The sequence below is a fragment of the Thermobia domestica genome, chromosome 1 (assembly GCF_964235325.1).
Source record: "Thermobia domestica chromosome 1, izTheDome1.hap1.1, whole genome shotgun sequence".
Classification (NCBI taxonomy): domain Eukaryota; kingdom Metazoa; phylum Arthropoda; class Insecta; order Zygentoma; family Lepismatidae; genus Thermobia; species Thermobia domestica.
Window position 1 is genome coordinate 227960956 of NC_137454.1, and position 20303 is coordinate 227981258.

General features: G+C 35.0%; 1 protein-coding gene across 2 annotated transcripts in view; it reads left to right on the plus strand.

The window, feature by feature from the left end:
• LOC145667138 (phospholipase B1, membrane-associated-like) overlaps nt 1-20303 on the plus strand; it is a 165267-nt gene that overhangs the window by 47135 nt on the left and 97829 nt on the right. The window contains exon 1 of one of the 2 annotated variants that reach the window (XM_081734884.1): nt 13704-13771. The exons of the other annotated variant lie outside the window; for it this stretch is intronic. The gene's annotated coding sequence lies outside the window, so the exon portion shown is untranslated. Of the gene's footprint in view, nt 1-13703; nt 13772-20303 lie in introns of those variants that run through there. 2 annotated transcript variants of the gene reach the window in all.

Here is a 20303-nt window from a genome sequence, read left to right on the forward strand (position 1 = left end):
AACTATTTCTAACGTTTTCGTTTCTTTTACTTTCTCTACATTTTTACAAGGTACGCGATATAGTATTCTTGATATCTGATAAGGTATGGTTATGAAAATAAGGTATGATTCATTATTTTATACGTTAATACTGTTCCAGCTTTGAATGTTATTTTACAAAATGGAAGTATTGTAAACAAAAAAAAAAAAACGCTGGAAAATAAAACTACGCCAATTTTTGCTAAATAAATTTTTAACCCTTGCGGTGCGAGGTCGGTACGTTGAGCTCACAACCATTTGAATTGCGAGTTCTGCTTTTGTGCTTCAGCAACAAAAATACTAATGATAATAATAATATGTTTGTGAGAATGAATGTTAAGAACAGAATCCTACTTCAATTTTATCTAATGACTATTGGTTCACTGACGGTTTTTTAGGGTTTCCCTCAGTCTAGTCAGTCAAATGATGGGTTTATACCCACAAAACTAGGCACTGACTGACTAACCTTCCCTCTCCTGTCCCGGGCTGTGGCAGAGATGCTTAAAGGCCTCAAATAGAATTCAAATTCAAATGAGAGATGTTAATCATAAACGTGATTATTTATGATTAATTGCTTTTCTCAATAGCTGCAAAGTCCCTATCTGACGGCAACATAGTTTGTCCAACAACAGGGAAGTAATGTTGTATGGTATTAAACCTTCCGCTACTCAAGAGATGCAGCCACCCAGTTTTTGTTTTCTCCACAGCAATTGTCCGAGAACACTGTTAGTGTTTCTCCACGTAAGTCAGTTTTTTTCAAAGAAACGATGAAGACAACTTGCTATTTCTTCAGACCCTCGACCTGCAACAGATTCATCCCATAGGAAGCATTATCCTTGTTCTTTGCCGCAATCATGAATATTAAAGTTGTACGTAAACATTTTTATAAAAAATTTCGAGTCTTCTCGACGCAATTCGAAAACCAACCAAATATGAAAGTGGAAGCCCTTTCAAACTAAAGAATGAAATATGAGAAGTATCATCCATATAATTTGGCAGTGTCAACTTCTCATGCACCAGATTCTAACGATTTTGTAAACATCAGTCTCGAAAAGCGAGATAGACATCAAATTGACTTGTCGTCTATTTCACTTGTGATAAAGTATACTTCGAAAATTCCACTCCATAAAATAAAATATGATAATGTCATGTCATGTCTGAAATGGATTCCTCCAGCATACCATGACTTCTATCTACAACAAAAGTTTTCCCAGGAAGTACATTCAGATGAACAGTCTGAAGACTCTACTGATGAATAGAACTATCGGGACTACATACTTACGACAATTAATGTGATGGGTACTGATAGTGGATTTCAGATAAAAGTACCTACGTAAATCTACAAGTAACTACAAGAAATTAGTGCGGGTTGCGTAGTGTAAAGGGAGTAAACTATTCCAGTTGCCACTGTTTTAATGTCTGATATATTTATAAATTTTAAAATGCATAAATAAATAAATAACGTTGAGTAGAAATCTCCAGTAAAGCAGAAAATTCAACAAAAAAAGTATGAGGAGAGTGACCACTGTAGATAGGGGGGGGGGTCATAAAGAGTTTTTATGTTGATTCAACTCCTCGAAGTAATTGTATAGCTAATTGCCTATACATTCAAAATTAATGAACTCGGGTTAGAGGGCAGAAAATAATGGCATTTGAAAGGGATGCATATCATCCAATTGAACGTCCAAAGGTATTATCAGGTGTGAAATAGTTCTTTATTGAATATTGCTTCAGGAAATTTAATTCTACAATGCGTGATTTTTAAAAATATTTTCTGGAAAAAAAAAGTATTGGAATTAAAAACAAAAATGAGTAACGGAAGTACCGGTACGCCTAATAGTACCATCTATGTGGAAACCGTGGAATTAACTAGCTTCGAACGTTCCCAATCTGGTTCAGCATACATTAGCAACTGCATACCGTTATGTAGAAAAGCACAGATTATTTAACACTATGACCCATATTTGTTTCCCTATGCATTGTAGAGTTAAAGTAACAGCAACAAGTAGATTTAAAAAGTTTTTCTCAGAAATTCATAACATCATCAGTAATGGTAAATCGATTTTAAAATTAATAAACTAACATGAATAAGTTACCCAGACGACGCACGAAAAATCGGCCCCTTCGAGCAAACATTCTTATTATATACATCAATATTTTATACATACATTGTTTCAGTGGCGTAGGGAAGGGGGGCCCGGAGGGGCCGCCCCCCCAAACAGGTCCGACAATGTACTTTGGTGCTTTGATGTTTGTAATTTTTTATATATTTTTATGTTTATATATTTTTTTGTTTGTAATTTTTCTATATGAACCTATAACAGCACTTGCCCCCCCCCCCAAACACACATCCTGGCTACGCTACTGCATTGTTTGTTGAAGACTCTGAAATTGATCTTGTGCATCAGTGCACTTTTGTGCACGCTGTAACATACGCTCATACTCACAAGGCAGGCGCAATCTGGTATAACTCGAATATTGCCCACTGGCCTTCATACAACAACACGTACATTACACACACAATCTGGATTTTAAACTCAACTCTGCATTCTGATTAGAGCTATGATAAACTAAAGCAAAAGTGTAGCTTGTGTCCCCAAATGAGGTTTGTCTGTCATAAATTTATTAAACTTGTTTAGTATACGTAACAGCAAAAGAAGAATATGAAAGAAAAATAATTTAAAATAATAATAAACCACATCAACACATTAAAATAATTAAAACATCTCAAGTTAGGGTCTAATTATCCATTTTGTTAATCTCATTAGCTTAACAGTTAATTAGACTCACATAGTTGTACATTAATTACTGCACTATTGCATAACAGTGCTATTATATCATACTATAGCATAACAGTTTGTTTTCTTTTCGTTCTAATTTTTTTATCTTATTTCATATTTTACTATTTGTACCAATCCAAACCTAAAGTCAAACCAGTGGACTTCATCAACTATTTTTGTTTCCTCACGTTTATTGGTATATCTCCTGTGATCTTCACGCACTGTCAAAACCCATATTCCGTATCACAGTGAGAATAATCTATCTATCTATCTATCTATCTATCTATCTATCTATCTATCTATCTATCTATCTATCTATCTATCTAGGGCCTATATAAATGAAAGTAGCTATGTTTGTGAATTCACATCGCTTGAACCATCCGATCGATCTTGATCAAATTTTGAATATAGATAAAGTTCGGGACTGGGAGTGTTTTTATCATTTCACTTTGACAGTACAATATAGGAAAGGGAAAGTAGATGGGATATATAAAAATAAATAAAACTTAATGACTCTTGAACCACGAGACCGATCTCAATCAAATTTGCCATGTAAATGAGGTTTGGGCCTGGAATGGCTTTTATCATTTCACTTCGACCCGCGACGGTGCAACTTAGGGGAGGAGGAGACATTTAAAAATGACTAAAATTGACCTTCATTAGTGTCAAGTCCATAGCTTTCGAGGTTGTTGAAATGAACAATGACACTTAAGATGCCATTTAAACCAAATTTAGCCCACAATAGTAATATTTAATTTTCACTTTTTTTTTTTTTACCAAATACATGCCATAAGAAGTTTTTATTTCAACCCAGCGAAGCGGCCAATCAACGCTATTATTATTATTATTATTATTATTAATATTATTATTATTATTATTATTATTATTATCATTAATAATAATAATAATAATAATAATAATAATAATAATAATAATAATAATAATAATAATAATAGCATGAAAGAAGACTTTTGGTTTGCTTTCGGTGTGCACAAAACCCGGGTCCCCTGGAAAACTCATGAGCTCTTTTAAAACAACTTATTGGGTACACTACCGAGGTAAAGCTAAATAATATTTTTCTACGTAGCAAGTCCTAGTTGCTATTTATAAATACAATTCAACTTTTTATATAGTATCACAACGAATTTACATACTCGTTGAATGCGAAGAAAATTTAAATAACCTTGTGTGCAATGCATGTTATGAAAGAGTGGTAATACTTTCGCAATTTTAGAATCCCATTTTCTTCAGGAAAAAAGAAGAAACGTTTACACAAGCACTACACCATTGCTGCTAACACGAATTCTACATAGCGCTTCTCCTAGTCAAACAGTATACAGCAAGTGAAGCCTTCAAGCATATCAAATAGTTTCAGATATACATTGCTAGCTGGACAAGGCTACTTGCTAATGATGTGCTGTAGAGTTTGCCGACAACAGCAATACGTTTAGTGAAGTTAGAAGGTGCTCCAGCCAAATGAATTTCTCTTATGCAGACGTGATTGGGGTCAAGAGCAGTGAAAACAGCTGTAATATTTTCTCCTGTCGCACACACTCAAATGTCCCTCCGCTTTCCAGCTATATGCAATTACCCTTCACACGTGTTTCTGAGAAAAATCAGAGCTTGTCGAAAAACCTTCTGTAACCCTCAAATATTTCTCATAAAATGTAAATTTCACTTTCTATATGTAACGTGTTTTAAAGTATTATCTATTGTAATGATCTTTCCTGTTATTGTTAAACTAAATCTTTGTGCACTGTTTGTGTACGTATTCTGTGTTGCCTGTTCTCCGAGAGCACTTTCCTAGAAGTATACTTGATAATAGATGTAAAAACTGTTATATTTGTTATTGCTATAGACTTTACTTCCAGATCTCATAAAGAAAAAGCCATTGCTCTTTCGCTGAAAAGAATACTGGAAAAGAATACTATTGCATTTGGAAAAAGTAAAATTCATAACAAATTAGTTTTCGGTATTTGACTTTCTATTACTCAAAAAATATGAGAAACTTGGGCAGCAGAAACATGAGGTAGATATAAGGGCATATTCTACCAACTTAAATATCGATGTACGAGTATTATATCACTTGATTCTGTTAAATTCTCTATTGTCACATTGCCCTCAAATTCCCCACTACCCATTTTAATTATTTTCGAACTCACCATTATCCTCTAATTCGGTCCAAATGACAAGCTCAAGTGGGAAATTTCAAAGGAAGCACGCGTCACATTTCATCACATTAGGATATTTTTAAATTTTATTTATTATTATTTTGCAAAATAAATTGTTTAAAAAAGAAAACCTATTCAAAATCGCTCTTACTTTAGATTAACGTCATACTAAGTTTTCGACTAACGTATGATTCATGTGATAGTCATTGCTTTAGTATGACGTTAATTACAAGTAAGAATGACAGAGGCATACGGAGACTTGACTATTATATACATAGGGTGGGTCCAGTGGCGTAGCAGCTGCCCCCGCAACCCCCGCAGTGCGGGGGACCCCGAGATATAGGGGGCCCCGAAGTCTTGCGATGAATAAAGATTTAAAGAAGTAGAACTCCAACCTTACTTCTGTCGGCTTTACAACTAGGGCCCCTTCTCTATACTTTGCGGGGCGGGGCCGCAAAAGTGTGCTACGCCACTGGGTGGGTCATATTAATGGGACACGTTTAATATGCACTTGTGGAGCATGTTGAACACAATATTTGTTATCAACTACTAGAACACATTCCAAAGGACAGGAGTTTAGCGCCGTGCTAAGTGTTTGAAAATTAAATGGGCACCACTTTGACGAGAACATTCTTTGGTCCTAACAATCATGTTCAGCATAGTTTGGAGCTGGATTTCGGCAGGAGTGGCTGCAATCTCTCTTCGGATGCTGTCCTTCATCCGACTTAGGACTTAGGTTTGGTGGGGTCCTAAGCTATTGAAGGCAATGGGGCCCTTTAAGTATCAAGATGAACATAAGCACCTACATGCAGAAATGAAGAAACTAGTGATAGACCTTTTGGGGTGGTGCAATCCGTTTCTTAAAATGTTTGAAACGCCGTTGTGCTGTGATGGCTAAGCTTCCACTACTGAAAGAATGCTTCTACGACGTAAGAAATTTCAACGGGGGTCCACATCCCGATGTTTCCCTGCAAGAATGAAAGAAACATCTATCAGTAACTGCTATCCTTATATTTCCTGTTAAGCTATATGGAAAATATGCATGACTCTTATTGCTGGCAGTATTCAAATCATAAATATGTTCTATCAATATGGCCCATGTGTGAGTGAGAGAGTGTGTGGTAGGGCTATTACATTAAGCCATGTAGTATTAGGTCCTTTATTTCTTTGAGGGGTTGAGTTAGTGTTGTCTTCTCCGCAAGGTACATATCCATTTAAGAGAATATGTTAAACTGGATACTGGAATGTTCCTAACTGGAATGTCTCTTGTTCTGGTAACAAAATATCCTAGGTGTTGTCACGTATGTAAACAAATGATAAAGTATAATAGTTTGTATGAATTTATAGCCTACTCTTTTAGACTTGCAAACTGTGCTAGGTTTAAGTGTGCTAGACTCATATAAAATGAATATATCTATATATAGGCAGGTATAAGAGCGAAATCGATAAAGAATTTCGCTCCGACTATCTGGTTTTCTGATATGATACAACGCCCAATGAATAGCTTCCGTTTTCGTTTGTTGCAATCGTAAGTGGCAGAATTAAAGTTTTTCGTGTTCCAGTATTGATCATAATGGAACACAAACGATAGTAGCCAGTGACAAACGATTTTTTTTTATGTAGTCATATAGTGTCCCCAAAATAGATCACACTTTCACCAATCCCTTTACTGAAACCGGAAGTGGTTAAAATCAACAAGTAAAAACTCTGTGATCTCTATAGAGTAAAAACTGTAGCAAGTAGGGAGGAATGGTTTTAGTGTTTGCACGAATAAGTTCAATCGCAGCTCTAATCTCTCTATTTTAATCTACTGCTTCCGGTTTAAATATTGATCGCCCCATGCATGAAAAAAATATTTTGGAACTGGAATGTGGAATGTATCACTTGTTGCGATGGTATGATAGCATATGTGAGTATATTACTTCCAGTTGTATATTTCAGTGTCTTAAAAAAGTAGACCAAATAATAAGCTTTGGTCTACAAAACCTTTCAGAAATCTTATTACGGTCCACTTCCGTATTAATAATGTCTAACCAGCAGCAAAAAGGTTAGACATTAGTAGTATACAGTCGTCTCTTCACGGTATTTAAAAAGTATTCAGTCATGTTTTCGTTTCATTGTCCCTATTTTCTCTAAATTCTTGTCTAACTCAGTACTGTCCAGTTGCTTTCTTATTTCTCATGTAACTCCATCCATCTTGACTCTGGAACTACTACATAAATAACACTAGTTAACAAAGGTTTTGTTACATAAAAGGAAATACCTGTTCTTAAAGGAACTATTTGCGCTGAATTCGAATATGCACTCGGTTTTTCTCCATCACGTACGATTTTCCCTAACAGAGGGATTTTCGGGAAAATCCCTCAAAAATTTCCCTTTTCGTTTATTTTACACCCCAAGATCTTGTCCCCTTGCATATACTAACATAGAAATTATACCTAAGTATACTTTGATTTATATTTAACAAACCCTCCAAGTTTCGTAATTATCGCTTTATTCTTTCTAGAGAAATAAATATGTTTGTATGTATACTGTGTGTACTGTTTATTGCACCTTATAGTAATGCTTTCAGATCTCTTAAGTTGAGGTAAAACGTTTTGCTTTATTACCACAAACACATATATAAAATATAATACAATATACTTTACAACTGTGACAATTTACAATAAACAATAATACAAATGTACCAAAAGGTCATGAAAAGACAATCAAAACTATCACAATATATGAAACTTCCATTGGGTTACAAAAACTTACACTACTTCCTTCTTTTGTAAGAAATGTTGCATTCTCTAACAAGACCCCAACAATAGTCCCCCATCATTGAAGGATCCCATCGTCCCTGGTACCTTTTCTCCATTGCCATTATATCTTGGTGGAATCTTTCCCCCTGTTCGTCGCTGAGAGCACCTAGGTTAGCAGGAAAGAAGCTGAGGTGGGAGTGCAAAAAGTGGATTTTTAAAGACATCCTACAACCCAACTCTTTGTATTTCTGTATCATTCCTGTACGATTTCTGTGTAACTCTCAGCTTTGTTATTGCCCAGAAAGTTGTGCACAACACACTTAAATGCTGTCCAGGCAGCTAGCTCAGCACTGTTTAACTTGCTGTCAAAGCTATCATCAAGCATTAATTTCCTAATTTGGGGACCAATAAACACTCCCGTTGAAATCTTAGCATCACTCAGGTTAGGGAACTTATCTCGCAAATACTTGAAACCTTCACCAGATGTGTCCATGGCTTTGACAAAGTTTTTCATAAGTCCTAACTTGATATGAAGTGGAGGTAGTAATATCTTATTAGGATCTACCAAAGGAGCGTATTTGACGTTGCATTCTCCAGGTACGTAATTCACTCTAGGTTCCATTCCTTCACTTCATAATGTTTGTCATCAGCTCGGCTATCCCATAAACATAAAAAACATTGGTACTTCGTGTAACCGCACTGCAGTCCTAATAAAATACCAACTACCTTGAGATCACAACATATTTGCCAACAATGGTCCTTGTAATTTATAAGATTTAGCAAAGTTGACATGGTGTCATAGGATTCCTTAATCTTCACTGAGTGCGCAAGTGGTATAGAAGGTTTTTTATTTCCATTATGTAAAAGGATAGCTTTAAGGCTGACCTTTGACGCGTCGATAAATAACCTCCATTCTTCTGGAACGTAAGGAATTCCTAGCTCCGCCATCAACCCATTTATATCCGTACATACGCAGACATTATCTTGCATTGAGAAATAGCTTGAAAATTGAACATGCCTTTTCCTGTACACTGATATGTTCGTTTCTGCATCCAATAAGTTCCACTGCTGAAGCCTTGATCCCAGAAGTTCCGCCTCTTGTTTTGTCAGGGGCAAATCACGGACTAGGTCATTAAGTTCACATTGCCGGATGAAATGTAGCTCGCGAACACAGTCAGGGATGAACGTTGGATTCTTGGATGTACATGTTGATGTCGATGGTTCATCAAGGTCATGATCATCATCAGAGTCTTTTGGCCATATCTCTTCCCAGTTGGTAGGGGGCTCGGGAAGTGGAAGTTCATCCCCGTGCGGAATAGGTCTAATTGCGGATTTAACGCTGGGATAACTTATTGTTTATTTGCTTTTTTTAGAATGTCCCTTAACTACTGTGAGACAAAAATAACAATCATCCAGATGGTTGGTGGGTTCTCTCCACACCATTGGTACAGCAAATTTCATGAACCTCCGTTTCCCTTTGGCCCATGCAAGTAAAGTGACGTAGCACGACGCACAAATTATGTTGGGTGCCCAAGTTTTGTCCTGATCCCCCACACGACATCCGAAATATATATAATATGCTAGTTTCACCGATGGCGTAATGGATCTACACTGTCCTTTAACTACAAACTGGCCACACACATAAGAAAAACTATTTGGTGAGTTAACACACGAACGCCGTCCTTTTGACGCCATTGTACTGATCACAAACTAAACTTCTGGTCTTAGTTGGGTATAATGCCGTTAAGATCAAACATGAAAGCACTCTTAGCAGCAAAGACAACTTTGAAAGTGAAGTAGTGTTAAACCACACGTCAATATAAAAATGTACAAAACTCCCTCACCAGGTGTCAAGAACACAAGAAAGAAAGAAATGCGCGGGGGGAGGGGGGAAACGATACCGTAGTGGAAAATTCAGACTGCATTATTTCATTGTTGTCAACAATGAGTCTGTATTCCATTCTTTCATTCTTTTGCATTCTGTTACATTTGATAACAAATATTGATAACCATTTCATGAACAAAACGAAAAAACTTGGAGAATTGTATATATATGTATTAAGATATACATATACTGTACGTTTAAAAAATATACGTTGGAAGTACATTCTATTTTTATACACATTTCTAATTTACAGAGAGCAATACAAGTGTGTTGTTGACTATTGTAAATATTCATTTTTATGTCTGTGTTTGTAGTAATAAAGCAAATCGTTTTTACCCCAATTCAGGAGATCTGAAAGCATTACTATCAGGTGCAATAAACAGTGCACACAGTATACATACAAATATATTTATTTCTCTAGAAAGAACAAAGCGATTTTTACGAAACTTTTAGGGTTTATTAAATATAAATCAAGGTATACTTAGGTATAATTTCTATGTTACTTTATGTAAGGGGACAGGAGCTAGGGGAATAAAATAGCTGAAAAAGGGAAATTTTTGAGGGAATTTCCCGAAAATCCCTCTGTTACGGGAAAACTGTACGTGATGGAGAGAAACCGAGTGCATATTCGAATTCAGCGCAAAAAGTTCCTTTAAGATCAGGTGATTTTTCTCATGTAACAAACAAAAAGTTTAAATTTGTTAACTAGTGTAATTAATACTTTTCTGACCAAGGTATATACCTATTTATTAAAATTAAAATAAAGCGCTACAGTTTTAACAATTTACGTCTGATGAAGGTAACGTTACGTTATTGAAACTGTTACACCTTATTTTTATTTTAATAAATAGGTATATACTCTTGTTAGTAGTAGGAAATTAGTGTAGGAAGTTAGGTTACTAGCCAGAAGAAGAAAAGGAGGACGAGAGTTTTTGATGTGGTTTAAAACAGTTACTGATTTTGAGTTTAGACCAAGGATCTTATAAAATAGAGGATCCGCCCTTACAACAAAATCTTGAAGTTATACGTCACAGTTTCGCCACCCTTTCCCTGCCCACTCCGCCCAATAGGATCGCAATATTTTGAGCCAACAATCATGGCGCAAACGAGAGTAGCCAACCAGACGATGACAGAAACGAGAGTAGCCAATCAGATGTGCCGATGCTCGGTTGTTTTTTGGCTTCATCGATTTAATAGGATGAAGATACATATGGGCAGATCCTCTATTTATAATATCCTTGGTTTAGACAGATTGAAGTTTAGTTAATTGGTGAATAGTAAATGGAACTTGAAGGAAGTTAGATGTAGAGGAGAATTAGATAAAAGAGAATTAGCAGAAATGAGAAATGATTGATAGAAGTGAAGTAAGGAGTCGTGTAAGTTATGTGTAAAAGTGACAATAAATAGCTGAAGGCAAGAAATATATGGAGGCATTGGGCGCTCGTATGTTATGAGGGATATGGTTGTAAACTATCTCAGGAGATAATAAATTAGCGAGAACCTAACCTAACAGTTGTTATGTGAATTAAAGAAAACCTAAATACGGATTAAATATTATTCAAAAGTTGTTGACACCTTATCAACTCTGGTTATCAGAATAGTATTAATTATTTATTTCTCACGTTCAGAAGTGTTTTCATGAATTCATTCTTCATTTCTTTAACCCACTTACTTTTATTTCATCTTCAATATCTCGCTGTACGTTCGGGTCTTTGTACCATATCGTCCCTCTCGAGACAAAGGGGCGTATCTCTTTTTCTTAACTTTTCCAGGAGACAAGTTTAAACTTTTGCTCATAATGTGTTCTATCGTGTTTTGTTAAAATTTAATTTGATTTCGTAAGTTAAATATCTGAAATGAAGGAGATCAAACTAAATTTTAAAAGAAAACGATAGAATAAATAATGAGAAAATCTTTAAACTTGTTTCCCGGGAAAGTTAAGAAAATGAGATACACTTTTGTCTCAAAATGGACGATATAATCTCTTTATATATAATAAGAACTTCTGACTGATTGACTGAATGATTCATTGAGCAACCCCCAGGATAAACCACTCAAGCTAAATACTTGAAGTTTAGACGAATTAGTCCCAGAAGCGACAGTCCTATTAGCGACAGGAACTGTTATCTGTCCTATGAGCAACCGATTCATTTACATTGAGATGATGGAATATGATATGATTCCATCTCGTAAAATATGTTTGCCTCTGTTGTTATTAGCGCCCGAACAACCTTGGTATGAAATTTGTACGTGCCAGTGATACTGTTCGTCAAATATATTTTCCCTCTACTGTGAGTGGACATAAAACTTATTTTAATTTTCGAGTTAGATTTGACATAAAACATATCAAATAACTTAACGAGACATCAGGGATATTTCCATGAAAAGTATATTCCTAAAGGTAAAACAATACAAAAGGTAAACAAACACTTTAACTACCGGCCCCCCCCCCTATTGTGAGCTACTAAAACGTAAACTAATTGCTTAATTTGCCTTCCTCCCTTGTTTTGACTTATACATAAAAGCTTGTCATGAAGCAATCTGAAATAATTCCTTATAACTAGACGAACTGTAAAGTCCTGCGAGAGATTTGTAACTTGTGTAATAATTTCTTCGAATACACTGTTTTTTTTTTTAATTTCTTTGATATCCTCAAATCAGGGCCGGCCTTAGGTGGTGCGGGCCCGGTTGGGAACATTTTGGAGGCCCCAGGTTTACAACTAACTTGCACCACGGTCTATAGAGCCAATATTATATATATATATATATATATATATATATATATATATATATATATATATATATATATATATATATTGCGCTCTCCCTGGTGGTCTAGTGCGTGCGCCTGTGGCGTTCCTAGTCCGATTCCCGGTATCCACGGGGGGGCAAGGGGGCCCGTCCCCCCTAAACTTTGGCTGGCCCCCATAAAGTTTCAGGGTAGGCTTGCAAATGAACTATAATATGGTGATGAAGTATAATATTATTGGGTCGGTCCCCCCTAACTTCTACCGCCCCTCACCCTAAATTTTTGGGCTGGCTACGGGCCTGGGTAGATGATATTAACTTTCTAAATTGTAATGTTTGTGTTAATGTATAATTTTAATGTATAATTCAAATACTATTGAATTATACTTCGATTTAACACAAATGTATGTACTCTATTCACAGATTAGCATAACGAATACATAAACTTCTCCAAAGCATTCTAATAAATATTAGAAGTCTGATATTACAGAAACTTTAGTGCTGAATATGAATGTTAATTAAGACTACACACATGAGGTGAAAAAGGACTTTTTTGCTTTTAATTTTTAAAAGCAAACAGTGACATTATAAAAAGTCACAAAAAAACGAGAAGAAAAAAAAAGAGAAATGTCTCGCCTGACTATCACCATTAAGAACGAATTACGTAAATATCTTGGTATTCGAATTAGTTGAAATATTTCATAAACCATTACTAATTTTTAAAGAATATGTACAACATACTAAGACAAATACAGGTATTTTCGTTTAAAGAATATAATTTTAAAGACATTTTACATTTATATAACTGCTTTTCTTTAGTATTTTTACTACTGTAATATTTTTATTCTTAAGTGTTTCAAATAGATAAAAAGTATAAATTTTATGTTATTTCTGATTACTTATTAAGAAGAATAAGGTGCCCTTGTCTTTTTTTTTCTTATTATTATGGTACGTTAAATGCTTGGAACCGTGTAATTAGAGAAAGGTCATGTTTCAATATATAATGTTTACATGTCATTACACGGACGGAACATAAGTATTCTTACATAATATGTTGGGCGATCATTAACATTGTATAGTATAATTACTTGCGTTTCTCAGCTTTTAAATTTTAAACCACTTAGTATCTAGTTAACACGCTATGTTAAATAATAAAATAATATGTCTGGCAACACCTTGTGACAGTGTCTCAGGAAAATTTCATACCTCCATGCGTCGTTTTGCTTTCCATGCAATCTGTGCGTTTATAGGAACAAATATTTTCCTGAGGGAAAATGCTTAATGTATTATCATTGTTCTGTATGCTTTTCTGACATATTTATGTCTAGTGCTTGTCTGCTTCACTATAGTTTTACCAGAGATTCTGACAGTAGTGTTCAGAATTTGTACCAAAGTAGTTATATATTAGGTGTAGCTTCCTTAAAGGTAAGTGGAAAATATAATAATGTATTTCAGTTTTAGTTAAGAATTTAAACAGCAATAGCCTTATATAGATTTCCTTATATGTTTTCAGTGACTGTTACTAGGATAAATACATGAAACTAAGCTTCGCAGTGGTTAAATAGTTACCGGTTGCAATAGCCGGATGGCCTCACACCCTCAACCGTTCATCTTCGGATCGAAAAGTACAGAATTTTTCTTTATATATATATATATATATATATATATATATATATATATATATATATATATATATATATATATATATATATATATATATATATATATAGATTATATATATATATATAAAAAAGAAAACACCTTTATATATATATATATTTTGCCCCCTCTGTCCGTGTATTCGGGAGCCACAATATCTTTAGAACATCGTGTCCGTGAGTTTTCTAGGGGTACTCCGGTTTCCTTCCACAACCTCGTTCCACTAATTCTTCCATCGTCATCATTCACTTGCCTTAATCATTGGTCTCTCTTAGCCTAAAGAGCATAAACGTGGGACGTTAATTTGAAAGAATTGATTTATTTTCATTTCATTCCATTTTTCCTATAATCTCTTGAACCACCTGACCGAGCTCGATCAAATTTTCAGCATAGATGAGGTTTGGACCTGGGATAGTTTTTATCATTTCACTTTGACAGTGCAACTTAGGATAGGGGGATGGGGTGAGATATTTAAAAATGATCGAAAATGAGCGATATTAGTGTCAAATCCATAGTTTTAGTTAGGGGTCGCTGAGGCGAACAGTGACACTTCCGATGCCGATTAAATACAAATTCGGCCTTTTATGTCCAAAATAAAACATATTCTTTCCGTGCGAAGAACAGGTATTCTACTAGTACAAGTCTAAAATGAAACGATATGATTTTTTACACAACAAATCTAAAGACTCAAATATTTTCTATTAACAAATACTCATTTATTTTGTACGTAGGTAGTAGCCTATATTTTACTTAATTTGAGTTAAAAATGTTGGGCCTTATGCAGTCATTCCGTCACGTTATTAGTGCCATACTAAAAGGTTCGACTAACATGTTTCCTACAGTAGTCAGGTCTTTAGTATGACGCTAATCATACGTTAAAACGACTGCATAAGGCGGGTTATGTTTAAACCTACGCTTGGTAAAATTTAACTTTTTACGGAGTCTGGTTTACCAAAAACTAAATTAAATTCCTTCACGTGATGTATACTTCGACACTGCTACTTCTTAGCTGTTTTTTGAGTTCTCTGCATTTGTGTGCCTATCGGCTTGATTCCGTAGACTATAGAATAGAATAGGATGAATTAGGGGACGATGCAGAGAACTAACTTTGAGGCAAAATTGATATTAGTACTGCCATATTATTCCGTCTAGGAGTATTGATATTCAACTTCACTATACAAGTGAAAAGTATTCAAAAGCACCAATAAATCAAATGTGGCGAGGACCAAATGAAAATAGAATAACGATTATTGCTGCGTACAAAGCTGACCATGATCCACCAACGGCATTCAGAATCTTGAGAAAACTGTCATCAACACTATTGCAAGATTCAATTCAGTTAACACAAATACGGTAAACCAAGGTCTGGCAGACCACATATTGTGTAAATTTCACAGATCATTAACGCCATCAAGGCCAGAATTTCTCGAGATCTTATGCGAAATAAAAAAAAAAAAATCGTGGTCAAAAAGATTAAAATATTCTCAAAACCAAGTCATATCTTATTCACGATAGTCTTGTAATGCGTACCGATCATCGTACAACAGGGCAGTTTGCAATTTCAAGTTCAAGATACACAAGACAAAAGAAAAAATCAAAGGACTTGGTTCAGTATCCTACGAACCTCCATTGTAAGAGCCTATTCATAGAGAAAAGATATTCTCGATTCCTTGCAACAGTTAAACAGTGATAGGATTTTTGCGCAAAACTCTGAAGATGCTTTTCAAATTGCTCGCATGATTTGAAGAGGCCATCATGAGACTTTGGTGATGGTATGGTAGAGAGTAAATTATGAAAGAGTTACAGGCACCCATTTCGTAAAGAACCGGTGAAAACAACGACAAAGGGTATCAGTAAGTTCTGTTATACAATGTAATTAAGCCCTTTTATAATAATCTCTTTAAAAGTAAACAATACGCTTTTCGCTATGCTTGTGGGGGAATTCGAGAGGTTGGCCTCTACTAAACATCACTCCAATCTCTAAAACAATCCCTTGTTCAAACTGTGAAGCGATTCTCTCTTCAAATGGTGCGTGATTTCATAAATATGTGACCTGTCTGTTTGCTACTTTGTATTAAGAATAGGGACGGCTACTTTGAATAATTTTAAAGTGATATATTTCATTTCTTTATCCTTACTATTTTTGTATATACGAGCTTACGGGTGAGAGACAGAATTTATGGGCAGTACTAAATGTGTGTACATAACCTATATATGTAAACATGGTAAGCGTAGGGTCTACATGCCTTCAGCGCGGAAGACTAGGTTCGATTTCCGATGGGAGCCTGTATGGACCGGATCCATATTAAACTATAGGTTCACGTCCCTTTTAGCCTCGATGCTGAAAAGGGACGTTTAACACCAAACAACCAAAACAATCATTTCATATGCAGCAGGAACTAAATTGTTTGTTTGTTGCTCGGGGAAAAAGGGAGCATTAGTATACCTCGGTATAGTATTTCACTTCCAACGAGCAATTTTAAAACAAAATTTGTGTTCTGGGATTTTTTTTAATAGGCACCAAGTGTTTTGTCACAAGTAACTATAAATGATATTTTGTTCTGCATGTTAAGACAAATCTGAGAATAAGCATTACTTTGTCTCCTTCGCACATCCTTCACACCCCATCCCTAAAGTAAAGCTTATCAACATTACCTTCATTATCATTAGCAGTTGTGATATTTTATTGAACATTTAATATATTCATTATCCTCTTCAGTGTTTGAGGGAGACCTATGGCCCACCCAGGGAAATATCTAGGCCCATTGTTCCTGCCGTCTGTTTTATGTAAGAAGATAAATTACTAAGCAAATGGTCCTGTCTCCACACTTTCTTCAGTGTAAATGCTTATAGATATGCAGTAAAACTATAGTAGGAACGCTTGTGTTAACCCTGTGTATCCAATCAAACTTAACCTGTTCGTAATACCTTTAAAAAAATGTTCATTAACGCAGCTAATATAGAAAGGACAATTATAACTTTCTAAATTAGTATATGAACGTGAAATTTTGAAAGTCTTTCTTCAATTTCTCTTAGGTCTACATGTTCCTGTAGAAATATACAGCTGTGTGCTATCGAAACACTTTTTGATAGAGCTATTTATATTAGTTTTAAAGTTTCTTTCGGTTTTTCCGTTTCTTGTCATGCGTTTCAAGACACATAAACAACCTTAGAGTTGCTACAAGCTTCCACTGTAGTTTTAATAAGCGTACTACTCGTATCTGCTATAAGATTCTATTTACATGCTATGTTTTAGAATATAAGTGCTCACAAATTTCTGTAATAATGGGTTAAGGTAACTTCTTCAAAACTTTTGTAAATTGATTGTATTTTCTAGCTACGTAAAAAAATTGTGTATAATTTCTTTTTCTTTTTTGTTTCTTTTCTTTTTTTCTTTCTTTCTTTTTTTCTTTTTTTTTTTTTTTTGAAATGTCGAAAATGATCTAAAAATCGAATTGGAGTTATCACAAAATTAATTTGTAGAATCATTTACATATGTATACATACTGACATCCCTCCCACAAAGCAACGAAGAATTTAAGCCTATTAACAGACGATACATCTGCACATGAGACTCAATTACCTCTCTGAAGAACGAGCAAGGACTCAATTCACCTGTTTCATCTTAAAAAGTAAATTCTTAGTCTATGAAATCCGGAGAGACAAAATTTAGCAGGATCGTGTATCACACACAAGATTTTCTGCACCAGACTACATACAGGTTTGTTGCTTAACCAAGACTAATCTGAGCAGTTGCAAATAAACGGAAATTATGTGAGTTCTCCGTTGGCACGTGCAAGATGATCATGCTTATATAACTTATAAACATTATTTGGTTTGTTTGACATTACACAATATTATTCTTGTGCACGATCTAGATCTTCCTTCTGATTAGAAATAAACATACGTGGAAGGTAACTGAATACGTAGAAGTACTTAGAGGTTTTTTTTTTTTTTTTTTTTTTTTTTTTTTTTTTTTTTTTTTTACGGAACTTAGTAGAAAGGTAAGGCATACTTATGCAACAACTGGGCTGACTTTGCTTCAACACAGTGCGATCTCCCGGGTGATCTAGTAGCAAGCACGTGTGCTTTTGGTGCTCGTGGTCCCAGCTTCGATTTCGGATGGAAGAATAAGATGAAATTAGTTTCAAATTATTTATTTTTTAAAAATCATTCGCTCTTTCAGCTTGAAGAATATAACCTTGGGTCGTTAAACTAAAAAAAAAAAAAAAAATCGTTTCCTTTTCCAACGCATTGCAGAAAATCTGCACCATAACACAGATTGCAGTTCTACCGTGTCAGGAGAGCACCAGAAAGCCGCATGTAGGTAGAGTCTACAGATTTTCCTTCTAAATAAACTCGATTTTTCTCTTCGTGAAAGGAAACTAAATATATAAATAAAAATGAAATTGACTATGTTTGTGATTTAATAACTCTTGAACCACACGACAGATTTCGATCAAAGTTTCAACATAAATGAGATTCGGGCCTGGGAAAGTTTTTATCATTTCCTTTGACGGTGCAACTTAGGGAAGGGAAGGGTATATATATATAAATGTTCGAAAATTACCGATATTAGTTCCGAATCCACAGTTTTCGGGGTCGCTGAGATAAACAGACGACTTCCAGTGCCGTTTAAATCCAAATTCAGCCCTGCAACTTATGGAAGGTGTCAAAATATAAAAATGATCGAAAAGACCGATATTAGAGAGTGCTTCAGTAATATATAGTAAAGTGACTGACTAACGGAACATATTATGAATGTTTCTTATTTTAACACAGCGAAACGGGTAATTGACGATAGTTGAAGCTAAGCAAGAACTGCGAAAATAATTGTAACATTAAAAACTTTTCTTAACTGAAAGGACCTGTCTATAATGCCCCTAACTTGTTACAATGTTGAAAAATTAGGATGCTGGAATTTCTAAATGTGGTAATTAGTTAATGCATTAATACAATAAAAACCAATATAACGTGTGCGAATTGTCGGAAGGATGCCAAGAATTTCTCCCTGCCAATAGTTACCCCAACTGAAGAAGAAAATTTTCATCCCTGGCAAGTATAAAGTTTTCCCCTTATAGATTTTTCGAATGGTCACGAATTACTTTTATTTTGTGTAGCCAAACTAAACAAGCAATTTTATTTGATTAAAAACAATTTATAAAACATCTAGTTTCTCAACCTCTTTGTAGTCGTTAAAATCACAAACTTTTGTTTCTTTAAATATTTATCTATTCTTGCGGAGAAGTTATTTTCTTTTGCCAGGAGTAAGATAAAGAGGCAAGAAGGGCTATAAAACTTACAGGATTAGTAATTTGTTTCAAAAAATACACTTCTTCCTATCAGTTTCATGACTGTATGTGTTGGCCGCTATGGTGGGTAGTCAACTTTGACATTATCACCACAGTTATCACCATTCTGTCGTCATTGGGAGAGGTCAATGCAACTGCTCACGTTTCAACTCGTAGTCTTGCTTTGTAAAACTCTTTGGGCGTTATGGAGCGTTTACATTTAGTCGATTTGCGTTCGATTCAGTTGAATTGACGTCACTTTCAACTTAATCGACCGTGTAAACAGGACTTCAACTTAATCGCTTGTTGATCGAAAGCGACTAATCGACTAGCAAATGAATTGAAAGACGTTCTATTTTCTGTGGTCGATTCTATTTTCTTCTGCTATAACACCGCAAATTGTACCAATTACTTTTTGCTTGGACATCTTTAAAATTGCCAGTCGATTTCGAATCGACCAGAGGAGAGCGAGTCGACAAGCAGCATTCAATTTCGGTTGAAACAATTGAACACATCCATCGATCTCATTCGGTCTAGTTGCTTCGATTTAGTCGCAAATGCAGCGAGTCGATTTAGCCGTGCGACTAAATCGACCAAGTGTAAATACTAAAGAGTTGGACTAACATAAGTCTCCTGCAGTAGTCAGTAGTTTACTATGACGCTAATCATACGTCGAAACGACTCTGAATAAGGCGGTTTATCTTTACTCACTTTCTGATACTGCTCTTTTCTGTCATACTATTTCCAATACTTTTTTTAGCTACCCGATTTTTCCAACAGTGATAAAATTCCAGTTCTACACATTTTTGTGTTAGTTCTTGCATAAATCTGTGGTGCATAGTCCAGTAATTCAACACTTCTCAAACTTCTATTTCAATTGAGAACCACTTTCATAAGTCAGATATTCTACAGACCACCCACCCTACACTTATGTCATTCAAAGACATTTATTTTAGCATATGTTAATACCAGTATACTTATATATTTAAAATAGTATTATCAATTAA